At 42.5% G+C, this 13,634-nt stretch overlaps 1 protein-coding gene across 4 annotated transcripts in view; it reads left to right on the forward strand.

The window, feature by feature from the left end:
* The window catches only part of DAPK2 (death associated protein kinase 2), a 93,138-nt gene that overhangs the window by 24,776 nt on the left and 54,728 nt on the right, over positions 1–13,634 (forward strand). Inside the window, exon 1 of one of the 4 annotated variants that reach the window (XM_074966095.1) lies at positions 2,267–2,497. The exons of the other annotated variants lie outside the window; for them this stretch is intronic. The gene's annotated coding sequence lies outside the window, so the exon portion shown is untranslated. Of the gene's footprint in view, positions 1–2,266; positions 2,498–13,634 lie in introns of those variants that run through there. 4 annotated transcript variants of the gene reach the window in all.

Consider the following 13,634-nt stretch of genomic DNA (forward strand, 5'->3'; position numbering starts at 1 on the left):
AAATATTGGCTTCTTCAGCTAACTCAGTCGTCGTCTTGTTCATTTTCCTGTTTGTTCATAATCTGGAAAAGAAAAACAAGCTTTTCTGCTTTTTCAGGTCCCAAATGATTTCTCAGTTTGGAATGACTTAGTCCAAAGGAAGAAAATATTCTTTCTACACCGGCAGAAGAAGCTACTGATGTTAAAAGTGAAATTATCACTTCAAGGGTCTCTGAATCCAAGTGCTTAAATGACTTCCACCAGTTTACTGGTGTGACTTTCTTTAAAACATCATCAGCAAACATATTTATTGAATGGTTCTTATTCCCACACTGGGTCTCTTTTACAGCCTGCTGCCATTATAGATTTTCCCTTCTAGTGAGAGAATGGTACGGTAGATCTCAAATCAATGAAGGCTACACTCAGAAAGACCTCAAGACTTCTGGAATATGCTGCTCAAACAGGTTTCAGAGTAGCAGCCGTGTTAGTCTGTATTCGCAAAAAGAAAAGGAGTACTAGTGGCACCTTAGAGACTAACCAATTTATTTGAGCATAAGCTTCCGTGAGCTATAGCTCATCTCCTCACTGTATTTTCCACTGAATGCATCTGATGAAGTGAGCTGTAGCTCACGGAAGCTTATGCTCAAATAAATTGGTTAGTCTCTAAGGTGCCCCAAGTACTCCTTTTCTTCTTGCTGCTCAAACAGTTTCACTTTTGTTTCTACTCCCTGTGGCTCCCTTCTCACATTATCTTCAGACTTCTTCTTTGTCCAGATCTATTCCGACCCCAACAATCTTCTATTCATTGAACTTTTTGAAACTTTGCACTTTTAGAGAGAGGTAAGGAATTGACTCTGTGTACATAAATTTGCAAAGGGACAATAGGGTTGAGGTCTGTTATTTCTCACCTATATATATTATTTATTTATTTAAAAACATTTTTGCTGTTAACAAGCATGTTCTCTCTGGAGACACAAATCTATAGTCTGAGAACTGCAAAACTAAGCATCTCTGTACAGAAACCCCTGGAACCCCACAAGATTGGGTCCCTAATCCATGAACTATTGGAACTCATTTACAAAACCTTTCTTAAACATTACATGAATATATTGTCTCATACTGTAGAATTAGAATTTATAATGCTTATTCCATGATGAGATATCTTTGAGCTATAATGTATCTTAATTAAAACTATCTTTAGATAGGTTTCTTCCTCAAAAAGCATTTTATAAAAAAAATCAGATTTTTTTTTTTAAATCATTGATTTTTGTCCATTCTGAGTTGAACAGCACAGGTCCCAGATAACTGGTGTTATTCCCAATATATTACAACAGAAACATATTCTTTAGCATAAAATTTATTTTCAGTCTGTAGAAAGTTTCTCTGTTCCAATCCTCCATTTGCTTTCTAACATTTAAAACAATAAAGTGTTGCAAAAATCAAATTTTAAGCTTTAGTAGTTAGCACCTTCATATCACTTGTAGTCTTCAAAGGGCTTTACGGGTGTTAACTACCACTGAAGTATTACTACCTTTGAAATCAATGGGACTACTCCCAAGCTGATAGTTAAGCATATGCTTAAGTGCTCTGCTGGATTTGGGGACTGAATGAGGCAAGTCTCCTCCACTAAATTTGCACTTTACAGTGCACTGAATGCAGAAGGCCCATACCCATAAAAAGATCACACCTCCAATAATTTTTTAACATGCAGCTAAGTTATCGCCTGCTGGACATCAGGCAGTTGTCTTTGATAAATGGCTGTGCATGGACATACTGTGGTCTTCAAAGGCCCATAAGTTAGTCATATTAAAACTCCTCACTAAGGGCTGTTTCCCTGCTGTCACAGATCCACAGATCAGTGCTATGGCCTCAGCTTTGGAATGGTCTCTAGGAGGAAGCCCTCTGGTGTGCCATGGAACTCACTCTTCCTCCAGGATAAGCCACATGACTTCACCGCCTCCTTAGACTGGACCTCTGAACCTGAAGCACTTCTGCTTCATATTGTGAACTCCAGTCAGTGAGTCCAACAGAGACAGACCCCTGATGGAGACTTGTAGAGTTTTTAGGGATCAGTGCACCCCTCCAAGCATTTGCAGTGACATTGACACAGCATTATCAAAAGAGTAGGGTTTATTAGTCATCTGGAACACAGCAGAGGAAGTCCTTAGGCTAGCATAGAAGAATGAAGATTAAAGCGTAGTCCGTTGTAGTTAACACGGAGCCGAGCCAAGCCAAGCTGAAGTGAACTCCGTTGTTCAAGCTCCATCTCTCTCTGTCTATCTGAGCTTCTTTGTCAGACGCCCAGGTGTGCCTGACTGCTTCCCAAGTCCACGTTAACCCCCACCTCACAGCTCTCCAGTCCTTTGTTTTCCAGGTGGGGAAATACTGCTCAGTCTCCTTGCTGAGAGGCAGTGAAGTCCATGTCCCTTTGGGTCATTGCTTGCTAAGTGTCCGGGCAATTGGATCTGCCATTGTATTCTCAAGAGGTCCACTGATACGGGGATTAAGGGCCAAACAGGTAGGCAACATTCACACCTCTATCTCCTAGCTTGTCCCAAGAGCAAACAGTCCTTTTCTCCCCACTGGGTAACAATGCAGCATATAGAAGAAACTGAGACACACATAGGGTTCATAGAAGTATTACAAAAAATCCCACTTAGTCACACCTGCCAAATCTTTATCTTCACCCCCGGCTATTCCATTGCTCCCATTCTCCTCTCTCAGAAATGCTCAAACATTCTGAAACAGATTAACTTTGGGCAGAGACTGGGTCTGGGATATTTCAGCTTGGAAGGTGAAAATTTGTGACTGAAATGACATTTGTGTCTGTGTGTTTGTAATGAAAATGCATAGGTAACCTGAATTATAGCCATTAGTATCATCTTGCTTTAATATCTTCTAGTTCTCTACTCAGTACAGAATTTTTTACTGTATCTTTTATATAGTGTCACTTTATATCCTAGTATTATGTGCTGTAATTGTCACAACATTGTGGGTAAAAATCGGCATTCCTTTTTGGTGTGTAGCAATCCCTTGACCTTTCACGTAGTGGCACCATGATTATCTGACAACCATATGCAATACTTAGACTTTGGATCCAGAAACATGGTCGTTTCCTAGTGAGCTACAGGAACTGCTCCATTAGATCAGCCAGAAGAAGGAACTCCTGTATGTGCGCAAGTACTCTCAGCATACCATAAGGAGATTTCATCCCCTGGAGCCAAGAAATGCACACTGCAAAACTATTCTAGCTAACATTTTAGTACATTTTTTACATCTGACTTCCAAGTGTTCCGAATGATCATGATTAGTTACCAGGGGAGGAAATCTTCTCTCTGTACAGATGAGCAATTTGGGTCTACTTATCTAGGACTGCAACAGGGAAAACGTGTTCAATGAAAGACTTTAATGGATAAGCCTAGACTCTGACTCCTTGCTTTTCTGTTACCAATTCAGACTTTGTAGGTAAACAGTTTTAACCTGTAAACGGTTATAGCAGGGGAGATCCACATTGGAATTGCTTTTTTATTCTTAACAATTTCAGGATGTATCGTTGGAATTATAATGCATATAATGTCACACTGACTTCCTATGCTGGCTTTATTTTCACTCTTTCGGATTTTGTGAGGGCTTCACAGACTTCTTGTTCCAGCTGTGCATTGAATCTGTAGTTTGAGCTGGTTATCATGCCTTGATCTCTGAGCAGTAATTACAGGGTCTGTGACAAGTGATTACTTGCTTTAGTGTAAGTAAAGTAACATACTAGACATGTTCCAGCAACTTTAAGAGAAGATTTTCTTCCAATGTTGGCTGATGGAGCTCTTTGCCAATAGCTGCTTTTAATTATTTCGTATTTGCAGCAGCTTTCAATGCTGGCAGAAACAGGTGGATAAAAAGATCATTTACAGGAGCAGTGACCAGGTAAGTAATTGGCAAACAAAGAGGTTTGTATGAAATGTAATCTCCATGCTTTGGCAGTTGTTCAACTTCTAACTGTATCTCCTTGACTCTATTATTTATTACTTCAGAACAAAAATCTTCATTGACTTAGGATTAAGATTGTTCCAGTTCAGATTCAACCAGCACATTCAGTAAAAATCCAGGATGTCGCTAGTAAAGCAAACACATTTATTTATTTATATACACATCCATTTTAAAAAGGGAGCATTTGTCCTTTGCTCTAGGCGCTTCTCGAAAGCCATAAATATGTACTAGTGATATGGACCCCTCCCTACAGTCATCAATCAGCGCATCCACAGCAACTGGCTATAACCCCGCAGTTGAGGATGTCCACAGCCACAGCAACCTCACCAAGCATAACTTTCTGCCCAAAGATAGGTTTCAGAGTAGCAGCTGTGTTAGTCTGTATTCGCAAAAAGAAAAGGAGTACCAGTTTATTTGAGCGTAAGCTTTCGTGAGCTACAGCTCACTTCATCAGATGCATTCAGATAAAGTGAGCTGTAGCTCACGAAAGCTTACGCTCAAATAAGTTGGTTAGTCTCTAAGGTGCCACAAGTCCTCCTTTTCTTTCTGCCCAAATACGCTTGCTGATTCCACAGCGAAATCCCTTTCAGCTCTAACGTGGAACCATTCACAACGTACAAATCACAACAGCCTGCAGATGCAGTAATATCAGTGGAACTCTTCATGTGCGGGTGCTGTAGCAGTAAAGGCTCTGAGCTTCCCGCACTCCCAGTTCCATAGTGTGTCCCAGTCTCCCCAGCTCCGGTGCACAGAACCTCTCCTTCCCTTTTCCTTGGCCTCTTGTGCATCCGTGTGAAAGCTGTCACACCCGCTTCACCCGTGCTGCCCAACTTGTCTCCCTAGGGCAAAGTGCAGAACACATCTGGTCCATCAGGCAGCACTGGAAAATTGAAGGAGCTGGTGGTACTTGATAGTTCCATCAGCTACACCTGGCAAAGCTAGAATAGATTATGCCAGGGGAATAATTTATTTTGATATAAATACTTTCAAAGAGGCTGCCTTCAATATGTTATCAGAGTGTGCGTGTAAAGACTGGAGTTTGTGGTGATTATGGCTCTTTAGCTCAAAGGGACCCTAGAAAACTGAGAATCTCAGGACCGAATTTTAGGAAGGGCTGGTCTTTAAATGTTTCCTCTTTCAAAAAGAAAATATGGGGTTTTGTCAGGGGCAGAGAGGAAGAATGTGTAGAACATTCAGTTGTTCTAGGAAGAGTTAGTGTGTATAAAATGGAAACTAAATTGAGTCATGCTCTAAGTGTAAATCTGAATTCATCTTCAACTCTAGGGTCACTATCACTACCTATACCTCCGTAACTTGGAAAAAGCAAAATGACAGGTGCTGCTTAATGAGGGTGCATTGCACTTTAATTCTAGAACTCTGGATCAAGTGAGATGTTTTGGGACTTCAGTTCTAAGCTTTGAAGCTTTCAATATATGATTATCTGAACTTGTCTGTTTGCCAGCAAAAGCAACTTTGAGTTAAGTCTGCAAAGTCATATTTTTAAAATATATATATATAAAATCTGTGTGTATCTATATATACAGACAAACAGAGATTTAGCCTTGTGCCACCTACAAGGTATAAATGTAGTACATTTGCTTATTCTAGAGAATGTGACTTTTACTGCTTACTCAGGTATCTATTTTTACCCATGCAGAACATACTGCAGAGTTGAGAGTCAGCATTTTGAGTCCTCAGTTCCGAGATTCAGTTGGTTCTTGCAGTCAGATGCAAAGCAAAGCCTGCATTTCTATTTTGAGCTCTGAAGATGAAGCTAGAAATAGGAGTTAATTGAGATGCTCTGTGTCCTTTCAATCCTGGAGGAGGGATCCCTGCCTCCACACCCAGGAATCAGAGTTTCATCACCGGGATTCATTTCAGGTATCCTTGCAGTTATGTATTTGAAAGGATTGCAGCTCTTCGGAGCCAGTTGCTACATTCTGGAGTAGCTACATTCTGGCTATGAGACACTTACAGGCGGGGCTGCAGTTTGGTCAGAGGAAAGCAGTGTCCAAGATATAGAAATATAGCTTTTAATCATCCCTCCCAATCAGCTAACACTCAGCCCTACTCTGACTTGGTATCACGTGCCTGATAAGCTCAGCTGTAAGACAAGAACAACTGCAAACTTTATAACCGCTGTGGCTATGCACAGTCACCTATCTGAGATTGCAGTACTGAACCCCTCAAATGCAGCAGTAATCTTTCAAAATGTGACGTGAAGGTTCAAAACTCCTGGCACCCATTCTCCACCATAAACATGGGGCTGACAACAACATTAGACATGGAAACAGGATATGTATCCACTGCAACATTATCGGACACTGAGGTGTGATTTAAACTGATGCACCTGACAGTGTAGTCTCTTTCCTGCACACACGAGTGATAGAGTAGAACATTGCATATTCATGCACACTGTCCATGCATTGCTGTTTTACAAATCTAGTCTAAGTAAATTTTGTATATTTACTTTGCATGCTTTACGGACTGCATTATGCTGTCATGAGGAAGAGGGGAAGGCTCCTGTGCTAGATTTGGACACAGGTCTGACTCCATGTATCAGTGATCCTGTCTGTAATCCTTAGGAGGTGCCGACATGGGAAACAGAGTTAGAACTTTGCAGAAGCTGCATCATGAATCCCTCCCCCTCATAGTATATAAAAAGCAGTTTAGAGAAATTAAGATAGGGGAGAAATGAACTGGCTATCCAAACATAACTTCAGCCAAGGCATACTGCTGCCTACTCCTAGTCTGAAAAGAGCCACAGCTTCATCCCCAAATGGGTGGCCAGAAGATGCCTGGTTGTTAGTTCTCCACCCTTTTTTTTTTTTTTTTTTTTTTTTTTTTTTTAACACTTCTGAGACAAACACATGGGGTGGCAGGTGGATTGCTGGACACTGTCATCTGTCTAGTTTGGAGGACAGCAGCAAGAAACTGCCAAGAACACAGCTGAGCATCAACTTAAACATTGTTCACACAAGGTGAGAGTACATGAAGAGCAAGCAATGGGACCAACTCCTGCTAGATGTACAAAGCCTCTTTCTCCTGCTCCTTATGACCCTTTTCCATTTAATGGCAGTGGACACTTCAGGGTTTGGGCTTTTGGTTAAAGTCAGAGAGACTGGATTCATCTTAGGCTTTTATTTCCATGGCGTAGGTGGGCTTGGCCAGACATGCTATTACAGCTGAGGGGTTGGGAGCCATCTCTTCCATCACAATTGATCAGCCTGAGAAGATCATGACCCTTGAAATGTGAAAGCTTACTCAAATATATGGCGAGAAACACAGACGCACAGTATTTCTTATTACAGCCCAGCATTGTTCTGCCCTGGGGTCAGAGATTCAGCCTGGAGATACATTCCTGCTTAGGGGATGGCTGCTCTTGACTGAGTGCGTTTGACTACAGCTATAACTGTATTTTTGATGGACTAAACATTGGCACTTGTCACACTTTCCATCTTCAAAAGGGCAAAACAAATCTTTTGCAGAGGTTGATGCTTGGGTCTGATGTTTACCTCAAACACTCAGGTTTGCTTAGCTGGTTTGCTGCTCCCAAGAGCTCCGCTGGCCAGGATGTGGAAAGAGGGGACATGGCACTTTCTTGCTATCCTGCAGTACTGTAGTCCTGCCAGAAGCCTTTGTGATGAGCAGATTTGAAGTGGGTCTTGTGCCACTGTTGTTACGACTGAGGGCAAGAAAAAAGGCTAGACTTTTATATGGATAATAAAAATATCCTCTGTTCTACTAGCTAGGGCAGAATTGTATGAGACCTAATCAACACTCCTACTTCAGGGCATAAGCTAACTTTTGCCTGTCCCAGGGTTAGGAACAGAGGTTCCCCATCTTGCTCCTAACCCAAAGGTATCCAACTGCGTAATTGTCCATTATGGGAGTTTTACACATTCCTCTAAAGCATCTGGGGCTGGCCTTTTTTGGAGACAGGAAACCAGACTAGAGGAGCCAGTTCCCATGTACCTATGTGACGGCAGGGATGTTTCCTAGAGAATGGAAATTCCAAAGGGTATTTTCCACAGAATGTTTTTTAGCATTAACCCCCTGAAACCCATTCAGGGGTATATAAAAGGTTCTTTGACTTCTTAATGTCACTGTTATTCACGTAATGGCAAATTGTGTGGCCCTTTTGGTTGTTCAGTTTGTGACAGTCCACTACAGGCTGTCTGTGAGCATTTCCTGTCCATTTTTTTGTTTCCTACTGTAAGTGTTGAACAGATGTGCTTGCAGTGCAGTGGCAGATCATTCTAACCACACAGAGCCCACATGAATGAGACAGGGCTTGACAGACACTTCTGTCTGAAGCAGTGTGGGCCAAGTTGTCCTTCTTAAATTATATTTTTAATACTGTGCAGTATCAAAGATGCATAAAGGCTGGTATTAATAGCATTGACAGCGCAGCCTTCTAGAGTGGTTTGCAGTATTTATTCATTGATTTTTAAGGCTAGAAGGGACTATTATGATCACCTAGTCTGAGCTCCTGCATAGCACAGGCCACAGAATTTCATCCAGTAATCCCTGCATTAAACTCCTATATTGTGGTTGAGCTAAAGCACATTTTTAAAGAAAGAGGTCCCATTTTGATTTAAAGGCTTCCAGCGATGGAGAATCCACCACATCTCTTGGTAAAATCATTCCAATAATTACCCTAGAGTCAACACACACACACTCTCTCTCTCTTAGATAGATAGATAGATACACACAGACATACACATGTATTGTTTTGTATTCAGGTAATTCACAAATCTTAATAATAATTCATTGCTAGTAATTTAACAATCTGTATTACATATAGAGTTAACTTATATACCAAGCATCTTAACTCAGTCAATCTATCAAACTAAACTAAAACCAACAGCGTCCTCCCACTGTCTGCTCCCACGCCCTGAAGATTCTATTCATCCCCCTAAAGCCACAGTAACACCACAACACACATTCTCTCTCTTTCTCACACACCCACCCCCTCCCCACCTTAGTAATAGACATAAAACATTGGGTTGTTAAATGTGCCAGGCCTGCAGTCTCATTGTCTTCAAAGCAAAAATAACAGCTAAAAGAAGTTTGCATGCAGGCAAAAGGAGTAGCTATGTTAAGTGTTTTGTATTTTAATTTTAAAGACCACAGCTCCCCTGATTAATGGATTTATGGTGACAAGGGCTTTCCAGTATGTATGGCTTTTTACTGTTTAAATAACATCATCATCATCAATGGAAGGGTGCATCTTTTAGAGTCATTAGACTGTCCCCTAAATATGTCATAGTCTCATCCACAGGCTGATGTTGTCATTTTTGTCCTCCTGACAGTATTGTTCCACCTTGTGTATTACACATATGGAGCTGTCTGGAAGTGTGATGTGGCTCACGGGGACGCTTTGCGTGAAGTCTTTCCCCTAAGAAAGCACGTCAAACACAGAGTGCTGCAGGAACGGCAGAGGTAGGAACTTCAGGTGCTGTTCTGCCGTGCCTGGCATGAGTCGGGTCCCTGGGACAGTATCTTCCTCTTCCATCCAGAGGCCCAGGATATCCTTACCATGGGAGGCAATTCTGGGGGAAGAAATCTCTGCAGATCCCCTCTCCTTTTCCCACCTTCTTGTCCGGTCATGATAGTGGGGCAACAACTTCCTCCTCTAAATCTGATAGCTCTCTGAAAGACCCTGTGCTTCCAGCGGCCTGTCATTCTTGGCTTGGACCCTCCCACTTCCCTGGCCATAGCAGCCACAGGGGCTGTGAAAATGATGTTCGTATAGCCCTAGGCGATATGTGACAGGCAAGTCTATGGCACTGGGGGAGGAATAATGTGCATTCACCCCGCATGCTCTGTCTTGAGCCTGTCGCCCTGTGTGGGTTCGGAGTCAGCCATGAGGCCTCCTCTTTTGGAGAGGGCTGAGCAGCCTTTGGTGCAGGAGGGAGAAGATCCACACATGGAGGGTCCAGGAGTGAAAGTAACTTAGGGACTTACCAGTACGCAGGGCCAGGGTCCTAAAAGGGGGTCGGGGGGGAAACTTGGGCAGAAGGGGTGGGGCCTTTAAATCCCCGGGCCCTTTAAATTGCCGCCGCTACCCTGGGGCCTGGGTGGCGATTTAAAGGGCCCGGGACTAGGGTGACCAGATGTCCTGTTTTTATAGGGACAATTCCGTTTTGGGGGATTTTTTCTTATATAGACACCTATTTAACCCCCCTTCCCCCACCCCGTCCCATTTTTTCGCAGTTGCTATCTGATCACCCTGTCTGGGACTCCGGCTGCAGTAGCGGTGTCCGGGAGCCCTTTTAAATTGCCTCCTGGGGAAGCTGCCCCCTGCCGGTACGGTCAGCTGTGTACCAGCTCTTGCTGGTATGCCATACTGGTCTGTAACAGCTTACTTTCACCTCTGGGAAGGTCCCCTCTTTGCACAGATCTAGGGGGCAGGAGCTGAGCTGATGTCAGAAGGGAACCAAAACCAGAAGTTGCTCAGTGTGTGTGAGAAGCAAGGAACGCTTCTGCCAACTTAGGGCTAGTAAATACTCGGGCGTGTCTGAAATCCTCTTGGCCATAGGAATGAGCAGGAAACACCTGGCTGTTTGATGTGGCTTCTGATACTGCACCCTGGCCTACAAAGGGGCAGACAGGTGTGCCTTCACGGTACAGGTTACCTTTTTGTGTCTGGAGAAGCACATACAGCCTTCTGAAGGTATGGAAATCAGTGTGGTGACACAGCCATCTTGTTCCTCGGTACTACATACTGCCCAGAGAGGCCAGGAATGGGTTAGTCAGAGCAATGCTCACTTGTCACAAAAGCTGTGCTGAATCCAAGTTGGTCTTTCCTGCATTACCATCAGTCAGTGCTGTGCTTAGACTGTAGACCTTAGAGGGATCGAGTTTGGCTGCACATGCATGCCATTTCTGTGCATTTCTTGGAGGGTTTCAAACTGGGTTGGAGAAGAGAGACTTTGGCTGAAATCCTCACTTCCTGCATATTTGCTAGGATCCTCTTTTTATTCATTTTTCTTGTGTTTTAATTTTCAATAGCGAAGTTATTTCAGATGTCACTAACTGCATGTTGCAGCTAGTTCATTTCTTACTCAATCATCTGTCTGTCCTGGTATTTCTGTTCAGAGCTTGGGGAATGGACCATTATGTATCTTCAAGACCTATTATTTTCAGTGGGGCTCTGTGTAGTGGAAGGGGCAGTGTATGCTACCTTGTCCTTCGCAGATCAAAGCGTATGCCCGCTTCTGGGCAGTCCTGAATGGGGCGGGAAATGAGACAAAAGATAGATTCCAACATCCAGTTCTCCAAATGTCTGAACAACAAAGGAGTTTAATACAATACAGGGCTACAAAAAATCAGTCATGATTTGCTAATGAATTGGGCTGTTCACTCCCTATAATAAAGCTCCCAATATAATGTACTGTACTCAATGTACAGTATCTCTGCTTTAAAAATTACAACCACTGTATGTTGCCTTGTTATCTTGCATTTTATTCTCTGCAGATTTAAGGCAGGACTGCTTGGCGTCTCAGTTCCCCATCTGTAAAATGAGGATATTAATATTTCCTCTCCCCACTCTTTGCATGTCTTGTCTATTGAGATTATAGCTCTTCAAGGCCAGGACTGTCTCTTACTCTGCTGATATACACACCTAGCTCCATGGGACCCTCATCTTTAGGCACTATCATAATAAAATGATTAATAATAAGGAAAAGAATAAGACTCAAGTGAATGTCCGTATCTTTAGTGCTGTGGAAATCTGCTTTCCTGTCAGTCGGAAGAAAAAGGAAACCCTTTATCAGCCTCCTGCTACTCTGATGAGCTAAGTAAAAGGTCATTCTGGGTGAACTAACAGTGGCTATTTCTCCTGCTTCACAAGAGAAACCTACTTGGCTTTATTTGAAAAGGCCTGAGACCGAAGGCTTGATCTTGTTCTTGGTTTATGCAGTCGCCTATTGTTAAATATCCTGAAAAACTGGCTATGTCACCATGCTCAGTAGCCGACTTTGCAAGGTCCAATCAGTGCATGAGCTAGATTTTGTTCTTGTGGTGTCCAGCTGGGAACTGTCATTTCATTACTTTATCAAGGCTGCTTCTGAATCTCTCTCTTTTTTTTTTTTTTTTTTTTTTTTACTTGTCTCTGAACTGTAAGATTTTTGATGGGAGATAAAATGTTCTTGTGGGTTTTTTAAATGTGTGAGAACTAGATGACACTGATCTTTCACGGAAGAATAAAACAGGAAGTATGCTCTGAAAATATACCCATAATTACTGTAGGTATTTATTTTGGCCAATATTGTTTCCTTCCGTACTCTATGGTAGGATCAACAGGATTGATTTGTATGCTGAAGACTGAAATGCTAGTTGCTCTGAAAGGCCCAATCCCTCAGGCTGCTGAGTGCCTCCTGCGAAGTGCTGATCACTCTCAATTCCCATTGGCTTCAGTGTGCTTTGTCTTGCAAGGTGCTGAGTTTTCAACTCCCACTGCCTTAGTGCCCTTTTCAGTGGAATTTACTACTGTTTAAATAGACTTAAAAGGATATCAAACTCAGTGTTTTACTACCAGCGACAAGACCTTGAAGCCTGGCATATAATCAGTGTTTTAATAACATGGCTCACAAATATTTACTTACTGTAGTGAAACTGAAAAGCAGAGATAACTGGGGTATTCTACACATGGGAGGAGCTCGCCAACCCATGATAAGAAAAGATGTCATAGTTTAAACATGTGTTATGCACAGATACTCCCCAGCGATGTGATTACTTGCTGAGAGAAATTTCCAGTAATGTACATTCTGGTCATAGGTTTCAGAGTAACAGCCGTGTTAGTCTGTATTTGCAAAAAGAAAAGGAGTACTTGTGGCACCTTTTAGAGACTAACCAATTTATTTGAGCATAAGCTTTCGTGAGCTACAGCTCACTTCATCGGATGCATACTGTGGAAGATACAGAAGACTTTTTATACACACAAACCATGAAAAAATGGGTGATTATCACTACAAAAGGTTTTCTCTCCCCCCACCCCACTCTCCTGTTGGTAATAGCTTATCTAAAGTGATCACTCTCCTTACAATGTGTATGATAGTCAAGGTGGGCCATTTCCAGCACAAATCCAGGGTTTAACAAGAACATCTGGGGGGGGGGGGGGAGGGAGGAAAAAACAAGGGGAAATAGGTTACCTTGCATAATGACTTAGCCACTCCCAGTCTCTATTCAAGCCTAAGTTAATTGTATCCAATTTGCAAATTAATTCCAATTCAGCAGTCTCTCGCTGGAGTCTGGATTTGAAGTTTTTCTGTTGTAATATCGCAACTTTCATGTCTGTAATCGTGTGACCAGAGAGACTGAAGTGTTCTCCGACTGGTTTATGAATGTTATAATTCTTGACATCTGATTTGTGTCCATTTATTCTTTTACGTAGAGACTGTCCAGTTTGACCAATGTACATGGCAGAGGGGCATTGCTGGCACATGATGGCATATATCACATTGGTGGATGTGCAGGTGAACGAGCCTCTGATAGTGTGGCTGATGTTGTTAGGCCCTGTGATGGTGTCTCCTGAATAGATATGTGGGCACAGTTGGCAACGGGCTTTGTTGCAAGGATAGGTTCCTGGGTTAGTGGTTCTGTTGTGTGGTATGTGGTTGCTGGTAAGTATTTGCTTCAGGTTTGGGGGGCTGTCTGTAGGCAAG

The sequence above is a fragment of the Natator depressus genome, chromosome 10 (assembly GCF_965152275.1).
Source record: "Natator depressus isolate rNatDep1 chromosome 10, rNatDep2.hap1, whole genome shotgun sequence".
In the NCBI taxonomy this organism is placed as follows: Eukaryota; Metazoa; Chordata; order Testudines; family Cheloniidae; genus Natator; species Natator depressus.